General features: G+C 45.3%; 1 pseudogene; it reads right to left on the bottom strand.

The window, feature by feature from the left end:
• Positions 1 to 214: 214 nt before the first annotated feature.
• On the bottom strand, positions 215 to 6,731 carry LOC140355739 (protein NLRC3-like; annotated as a pseudogene).
• Positions 6,732 to 7,804: the final 1,073 nt, after the last annotated feature.

Raw genomic sequence — 7,804 nt, 5'->3', positions numbered from 1 at the left:
TGAAAACATAAAACTATAATAATAATAATAATGATAAAATGTTTGAGAATGAGTGACAGTTTCTGACTCCATGAGAGTTTAGTCAGATTTGACAAATTCCTTTTTGAAGCGTTCCAATGTAAAACAGAAATAATTGTTTGATTTGTCGAACACTAAAATAATCTCGACAAAATAATATGAATAATCAAATGCTCATTGAAGTTAAATGTTTTTTCTAAATGTGTTTGTGTTTGGGGTGAGACCAGACTAAAAGGACCTGAAGTGTCAGTCCTCCAGGGGGCGCTATGTGCTCAGCTTCACCAGAGACACTGAACTGTTTAACCCCCTCAGTCTAAACCCAGGAAACAGAGGCTCAGTGAAGGAGGAGCTGAAGGTGTGGAGGTGGGACAGTTCTCCACCAGAGAGGACCTTATAGAAGGACAGAGCTCCAGCCTCAGAGTCCAGGAACACGCCCACTCTGGAGGTGTTTGGAGATAACTGAGGTGACAGCTTATATCTTCTCAAACTTGACATAAACTCAGGTCTTTCTTTCTCATTGTGCAGAAAATAATATTTTCCTCCCCAGATCCTCATCCTCCAGGACTGATCATTGAGTCCAAACACACACTTCTCACTCTCTCCTCTCCGTCTGATTCCTCTGTAACTCACTGCTACATCAACGTTCCCCCTGCACTTCACCTCCCAGTAACAGCGCCCCCTCAGGCCGGAGGAGGCCAGGACCTGACACCAGTGTGTGAATCTGTCCTCATGATCTGGAACTTGTTCTGACAAAGAGAGTTCCACAGTCCGTTTGTCCTCAGACAGATGGAGTCTTCTGTGTGCCGTGTTTGGATCCAGAGTGAGCTCACAGTGATCTGAAACACAAAGACACATTTAAAATGTGATGATTTAAACAGGTTAGTGAGAGTAAATATGAAGTGTGAAAGTCCTGTTTCTTCTCAAAGGTAAATCAATGATAATGAGGTGGTTGGAGGCTCAGCTCATGTGTGATCAGCTTCAACATGTTTAGTTTGGCTCAAAACCTCATCAGTGTTTTGAACTGGGACGTTCAGTTTGTGCGGCTCCAGATCCAATACTGATCTTTAATGTTTGTTCTTTACGATACTGATCCGATACCGATCCAATACCGATCTGATCTTTTTATATTTCATGTTTTGATCTTGAGCCTTTATAAAACATGAAGAACACAAAGCTGAATTTGGCTCCAGTTTAATTCCATGACGACAGTTTCAATATGAATATTGCAGAATAGTGTTTTAAAGTGGTCCACAGCTTCAGAGCATCACACTCACTGTGACAGACACATTGATGGATTGATGCAGGTCAAATGAGATGTGCATTTATATATTTGTGAATAAATCATTGGTGGACGACCTAAACTGTGCTTTCTTGACTCGTCTACTGCCTCTTAAGTCTCTCACACACATGGATTGTAGAAGAACAATCAACATTTTTAACTGGAACAAGAAAATATGAGCACATTTCGCCTATTTTAGCTTCACTCCACTGGCTGCCCGTCCATTTTAGGATTCATTTTAAAACTCTTTTATTTACTTTTAAAGCCTTAAATGGTCCTGCCCCTCCTGACCTCTCCGAGCTGCTACACCCCTACACTCCCAGCCGTTCCCTCAGGTCAGCTGACCAGCTCCTGGCAGTGCCACGGGCTAAAGGTCAGAGGTGAACGAGCCTTTGCAGTGGCAGCTCCAGTGGAACAAAGTGCCACTCCCCATAAGAAAAGCCTCTTTTTAAATCGCTTCTAAAAACATCTGTTTTCTCTGGCTTTTAACTCCATGTAGTGTGTTGATTGTATGTTTTATATGTGTTGGGAGGGCAGCACCTTTTTATCTATTTTATTTTGTTTATTTTTATTCCATTGATTTTAGTGTGTTTGTTTGATTTAATTTTCTATTTGATTTTGTTTTTATATCTTATTTTATTACTTTTATCCTATTTATGCCTCTGTAGTCTTTTACCTGCTGTGAAGCACTTTGGAACACTCTGGTTGTGTAAATCGTGCTGTATAAATAAAGTGGATTGGGTTGGATTGGAAAATACACAACTTTATTGATTTAGGATCAGATTTTGCTCCAACTAAAAGACTCTTTAGGCCCTTTTTACTTTAGTTTTTAAGACTTGTTTTAGACTGAAGCGCCAAGGCACACGCATTTCCCGAGTCCTCACGGAGCGCTTTAATTCATATTAAATGATATATTAATATATCTTGAGTAACAGTTAATATGTAAAACGCAGCCTAATTGTGTCTCAGACATAAACATATCAGTGTTATTTGTGTCTGATACAATATGTCTTTGTGTCTTACATTCAATTAAAAAAGTCAAAGGTCCAAACGTGACTGTGTCATATTAAATAATGATTGAGACACGTCAATATCTCTTTGTGATATGAATCCATTATTATTTGTAGAAAGGATGAACAAAAACAAGTCAAAGACATTTCTTACATTAATACATGACATGTCCTCTGAGTGCGCCATCTAGTGGTGAAATCAGCCTTATTCAAAAGTGACTCCTACTTATTTATTTCTTCTTTATTTTCAGCTTTAATTGGCATGAAAACACAATAAACAGTAATAAACGTGTAGTTTGGAAGAGAAAAAGAGCATAGATCATGTGACGTCTGCAGAGCTGAGCCGATGGTGCCCAGGCACATTGTACTCACAGCTCCTCAGTGTTTCTGCTGCTCTGGACTTCAGCCTTAACATTAGCAGTGACCGCTGCGTGTGGACCACGTGAGGACCATATGCACTTGTATGGAGCCCATCTAGTCACAGGTTCTGATCCCATACTCAAACATACATGTGTCTGTGTGACGGGGGAAAGGGTGGAGTCTGTGGGAGCTGTGGTGGAGGAGGACCAGGGCATCAGGAGTAACTCAACAATGTGGGCTCAGGAGTAACCGCAGCAACAGCCTCCTCTCACTGCCACCAAGAACACGACCTTTTAAGACATCGTTTGTCCCGTCTGCCGTGTCCAGGGCCCAAGCCTTCAGGGGCTTTTTCATCTTATATATGTTGTTTTATCATTGTTCATCGTTTGATGTTGCACCGAATCACCAAAGCAAGTTCCTATTTTGTGAATTATGTTCATTGACAATAAACCTTTTCTGATTCTAATTCTGATTCTGACTTCTTCTTTTGCATTTACCCCTTGACTACAGATGCCACAAACTGCTGCACAAACAGACGGGCAAAGTGTGAGCGGCGGCCGAGGCGTCGGAGCAGGACAATATGTTTCCAAGTCCAATTCATGACGACAGACGAGTACGAGAGCGAAAGCTCAGGATAAAGAAGACGCCATCATAAATCTGTCTTATAATAATAAGGTTTTATCATATTTACCTGTAAGATTAGGAGAATAAAGATGAATGTAAAGATCGCCCTAGTTCAAATGTAAAGTTGGACAGTTCCTCCAGTGAAACAGTTTCAGTCTGATGTTTGTGGAAGTTGCTGCTTGTCAAACCTCTAAATGTGTCGATAAGTTCAAATAAAAACATCAGATCTACAGCTGTGAGTCTTCTACATGTGAAGTTGTACCAAATAAAATACTACTCACATTTTCTAGGACCTGGAACCATCCAGCGCTTTCCAGAAGGATCCAACCTGGAAAACACAAGTCTAGTTTAGACCAGAACCTGGACCAACCCCTGAACCAGGACCCACACCTGACAGACTGTAGGGGGCAGTGTGGTCTCACCTGACAGACTGTAGGGGGCAGTGTGGTCTCACCTGACAGACTGTAGGGGGCAGTGTGGTCTCACCTGACAGACTGCAGGGGGCAGTGTGGTCTCACCTGACTGACTGTAGGGGGCAGTGTGGTCTCACCTGACAGACTGTAGGGGGCAGTGTGGTCTCACCTGACAGACTGTAGGGGGCAGTGTGGATCGTCCCGTAGTGCGGTCAGTCTCTCTGCTGAGGGTCCTGGATGGTTGTAGCTCAGGTCTAACTCTCTTAGATGGCAGTGGGTGGAGCTTAGAGCTGAGGCCAGATAGGCCCCGCCCCTTTCTGAGACCAGACATCCAGACAGCCTAAAGACACACAGCATTACACTCATGTGGAAACAAGGGGCAGAGTGCATGATGGGAGTGTCTCACCTGAGAGTCTCCAGTCTGCAGGGGGCGCTCTTCAGTCCATCACACAGCAGCTCCACTCCTGAGTCCTGGAGGTCATTTTGACTCAGGTCGAAGTGTGTGAGACTGGAGGAGCTGAGGACTGAGGCCAGAGGACCACAGCTGAGAGAGGACAGGCCACAAGTACTCAATCTGGGGAAAATACATTTTTATTTATTATGCCCCGAAATAGTCATTGCAGTAATAGTATTGAAGCAGTACACAAACTTAAAAATAACTTTAAATGCAAGTTATTATGATGAATAGAATAGAAATGTCAATAGACTAATAGACAAACAAACACTGGAAGAGCAAAGTGTAGTTGATCCAACCTGAGAGTCTCCAGTCTGCAGGGGGCGCTCTTCAGTCCATCACACAGCAGCTCCACTCCTGAGTCCTGGAGGTCATTTTGACTCAGGTCAAGGTGTGTGAGACTGGAGGAGCTGAGGACTGAGGCCAGAGGACCACAGATGCTGTTTGTCAGGTTACAGCCGGACAGACTGAGGACGGAGAGGGAGATTAGAGCGCACTCACACCTGATCGTGAACAAAGTGTCAACTATGAGGTCCGTTTGGCCGATGTCAGTCTTATTTGTGCTTCAGTGATGCTGCTGGAGGAAGTGGACCTTATGAAAGTCTGTGTGTAGTTGAACTTTAGGATTATATGGCCTCGAGGACATGTTTATGTACCAGTGTTTTCACATTTTAGCTGCTTTTGTTGGACACATTACCCTGGAATGTTCTGCCATTTGGATTTAGGGTAGACTTAGAGTTGAGAGTGTTAACCACTCTGCCACAGTGTAATTTGTACTCACATGGCTTTGGTGGAGGCCTTGATAACCGGCAGCAGATTCAGCAGAGCCTTCTCTGAGGGACAGTATTTCCTCAGGTCAAACTCCTCCAGGTCTGAGTCGGTGGATAGTAAGAGAAAGGCCAAGGCTGACCACTGAGCAAGAGAAAGTTCATCTGCCTTCAGGCGTCCTTTTCTCAGGGTGTTTTGGATATCCTGCACCAGACTGTGGTCGTTCAGCTCGTTCAGACAGTGGAACAGGTTCAGGCTTTTCTCTGTAGACAGACCCTCATCATTGAGCTTCTGTTTAAGGTATTTTACTGTCTCTTGATTGGTCTGAGAGCCACTTCCTTTGTGAGTCAGCAGACCCTGCAGCAGCCTCTGATTGGTCGGCAGAGACAGGCCCAGGAGGAAGCGCAGGAACAGGTCCAGGTGTCCGTTTGGACTCTTAAAGGCCTGGTCCACAGCAGAGCTAAAGAAGGCTTCTTCAGAAGAGTTTGATGGGGACAGCAGGTTCTCTCCAGAGCTGAAGAAGGTCTGATGGACGTGAAGAGCAGCCAGAAACTCCTGCACACTCAGATGGATGAAGCAGTAGACCTTATCCTGGTACAGGCCTGGCTCCTCTCTAAAGACCTGTGTGAACACTCCGGAGTACACTGAGGCCGCTGCAGCATCCAGCCCACACTCGCTCAGGTCACACTCGTAGAAGATCAGGTTTCCTTTCTGCAGCTGCTCAAAGGCCACTTTTCCCAGAGACTGCACCATCTCCCTGGTCTCTGGAGTCCAGTGAAGGTCTGTCCCTGATCCCTGGTGATACTTGATGTTCTTTACTTTGGCCTGCACCACCAGGAAATGGACGTACATCTGTGTGAGAGTCCGGGGCAGCTCTGGTTCCTCTGTTTGTTCCAGAAGCTTCTGTATAACTGTGGAGAGGATCCAGCAGAAGACCGGGATGTGACACATGATGTGGAGGCTGCGGATGCTCCTGATGTGGGAGAGAACAAGTGTGACCTGCCGCTCGTCTCTGAACCTCTTCCTGAAGTACTCCTCCTTCTGCGGGTCGGCGAACCCTCGCACCTCTGTCACCATGGAGATGCACAACTCAGGGATCTGATTGGCCGCTGCGGGGCGCGTGGTTATCCAAAGGCGAGCGGAGGGAAGCAGGCTCCCCCTGATCAGGTTTACCAGCAGCACGTCCACTGAGACGGACTCTGTGGGGTCGCTCAGGACCCGGGTTTGGCTGAAGTCCAGAGGAAGTCTGCACTCGTCCAGACCGTCAAAGATGAAGAGCACCTGGAGCTGTTGGAAGCTGCAGAGAGCGTTGGATGGACTGAAGAAGTGGTGCAGCAGCTCCACCAGGCTGACCTGTGTGTCTCTGAGCACATTGAGCTCTCTGAAAGTGAACGGGAACAGCAGCTGGAGCTCCTGGTTGGTCCTACCTTCAGCCCAGTCCAGACTGAACTTCTGAGTCAGCACTGTTTTCCCCACACCGGCCACGCCCTTCGTCAGCACGACTCTGATTGGTCCCTTTGTCTGTGCTCTCATTGGTTCTTCTCCGATTGGGAGTTTAAACATGTCTTCACACTTGATGGCGGTCTCTGCAGAGGCCGGTTTCCTGGTCTCGATGTGTCTGACCTCATGTTGCTCTGTGGCCTCTCCCTCTGTGATGTACAGCTCTGTGAAGATCTGCTTCAGTTCAGAGGAGTTTCCTTCTTTAGCGATGCCCTCACACACACGGCTGAACTTCTGTACCAGACAAGTCTTCACTTCTCCCTGAACCTTAGAACACAGACCTGTAAAAAGAGAAATCTGCATCAGACGTGTAACTGGACACACTGGATTCAGTTAGAGCAGAGAGAGCTCTGGAGATTTTATGAAATTCAACCCGCTGTTACGGCCCCCGTCCTCCCTGTTGTGTGTTTGACTGTAATGTTCCCTTCCCAACACGGCTGTAACAAGGGACAAGTTGGTTTCCTTTTTCTACTTCCTGATTCCTCTGGTTGATGGGCCAATCCACAGTCTTCACCTGAAGCCACTCCCAGTATTTAAAGACACGTGTTGCAGCTGCACAAGGCCATTTGTCTTCTCGTTCATCAGGGCTGTGGTGGTAGTGCCTGACTTTGTGTTTTGAGACATTTGTAGTTTGTTTGTTATGTGTCTCCTTTTAAGTTGTTACTTTGATTCTGTTCATGGGCCTTTGTTTTGTTTGTCCTGTGACTCGTACCTTTTAGAGACACTTAACTTGTTTTCTTAGTCGTGTCTGTGTTTGTTCATTTACCTTTGTGTTCCTGTTTATTGAACAAACTTTATCTCACCATTGAACATCTTGGTTTTGTTACTTCTTTTACCCTTGCAGTTATAACACGCACACTTTGAAACAGCAGAAACATTTGAATCCAGATAAGAGAGCTCTGGTCAAGTCCTTTTCAGCCAATAGCAGCTGTAGCTAATCACCTGACATTTAATGCTGATATGCAAGTATAATTTAGGTAATAAAATAGACTTACAATAGACTAGTTCAGTCAGTAAAAAGCAATGTTCTCGCTGGGCTGAGGTTGAAGGATGTCGGTGGGACAAACCGTACTAGCGCCGTAGGCAGCACGAGGAAAAAGTACTACGGCGCTTGTGATCTTAATATCCTATTATGATCACTATTTTCATACCTGAATATTGCCTATAGGTTCTCGGTCAATTGAAATTTACGTTCGTGAATTGTCACTATCCCGTTTTTGTGTGTCTGTGTGTGAGAAAACAGGTCCATCACTTTCACCCACGACTGCCACAGACGCTCTCGCAGAACAGGAGCCAAATAAACATTTGGGACCAGAATGGAAGTCGTCTGTTATCGAGTGTAACTTTCTTAACTATATGATCGCGTTATATAAAAAAC

The sequence above is a fragment of the Eucyclogobius newberryi genome, unplaced genomic scaffold (assembly GCF_026437365.1).
Source record: "Eucyclogobius newberryi isolate DKJ021-1_F unplaced genomic scaffold, fEucNew1.0.hap1 SCAF_12, whole genome shotgun sequence".
In the NCBI taxonomy this organism is placed as follows: Eukaryota; Metazoa; Chordata; class Actinopteri; order Gobiiformes; family Gobiidae; genus Eucyclogobius; species Eucyclogobius newberryi.
This window is presented reverse-complemented; position numbering and strand designations above follow the sequence as displayed.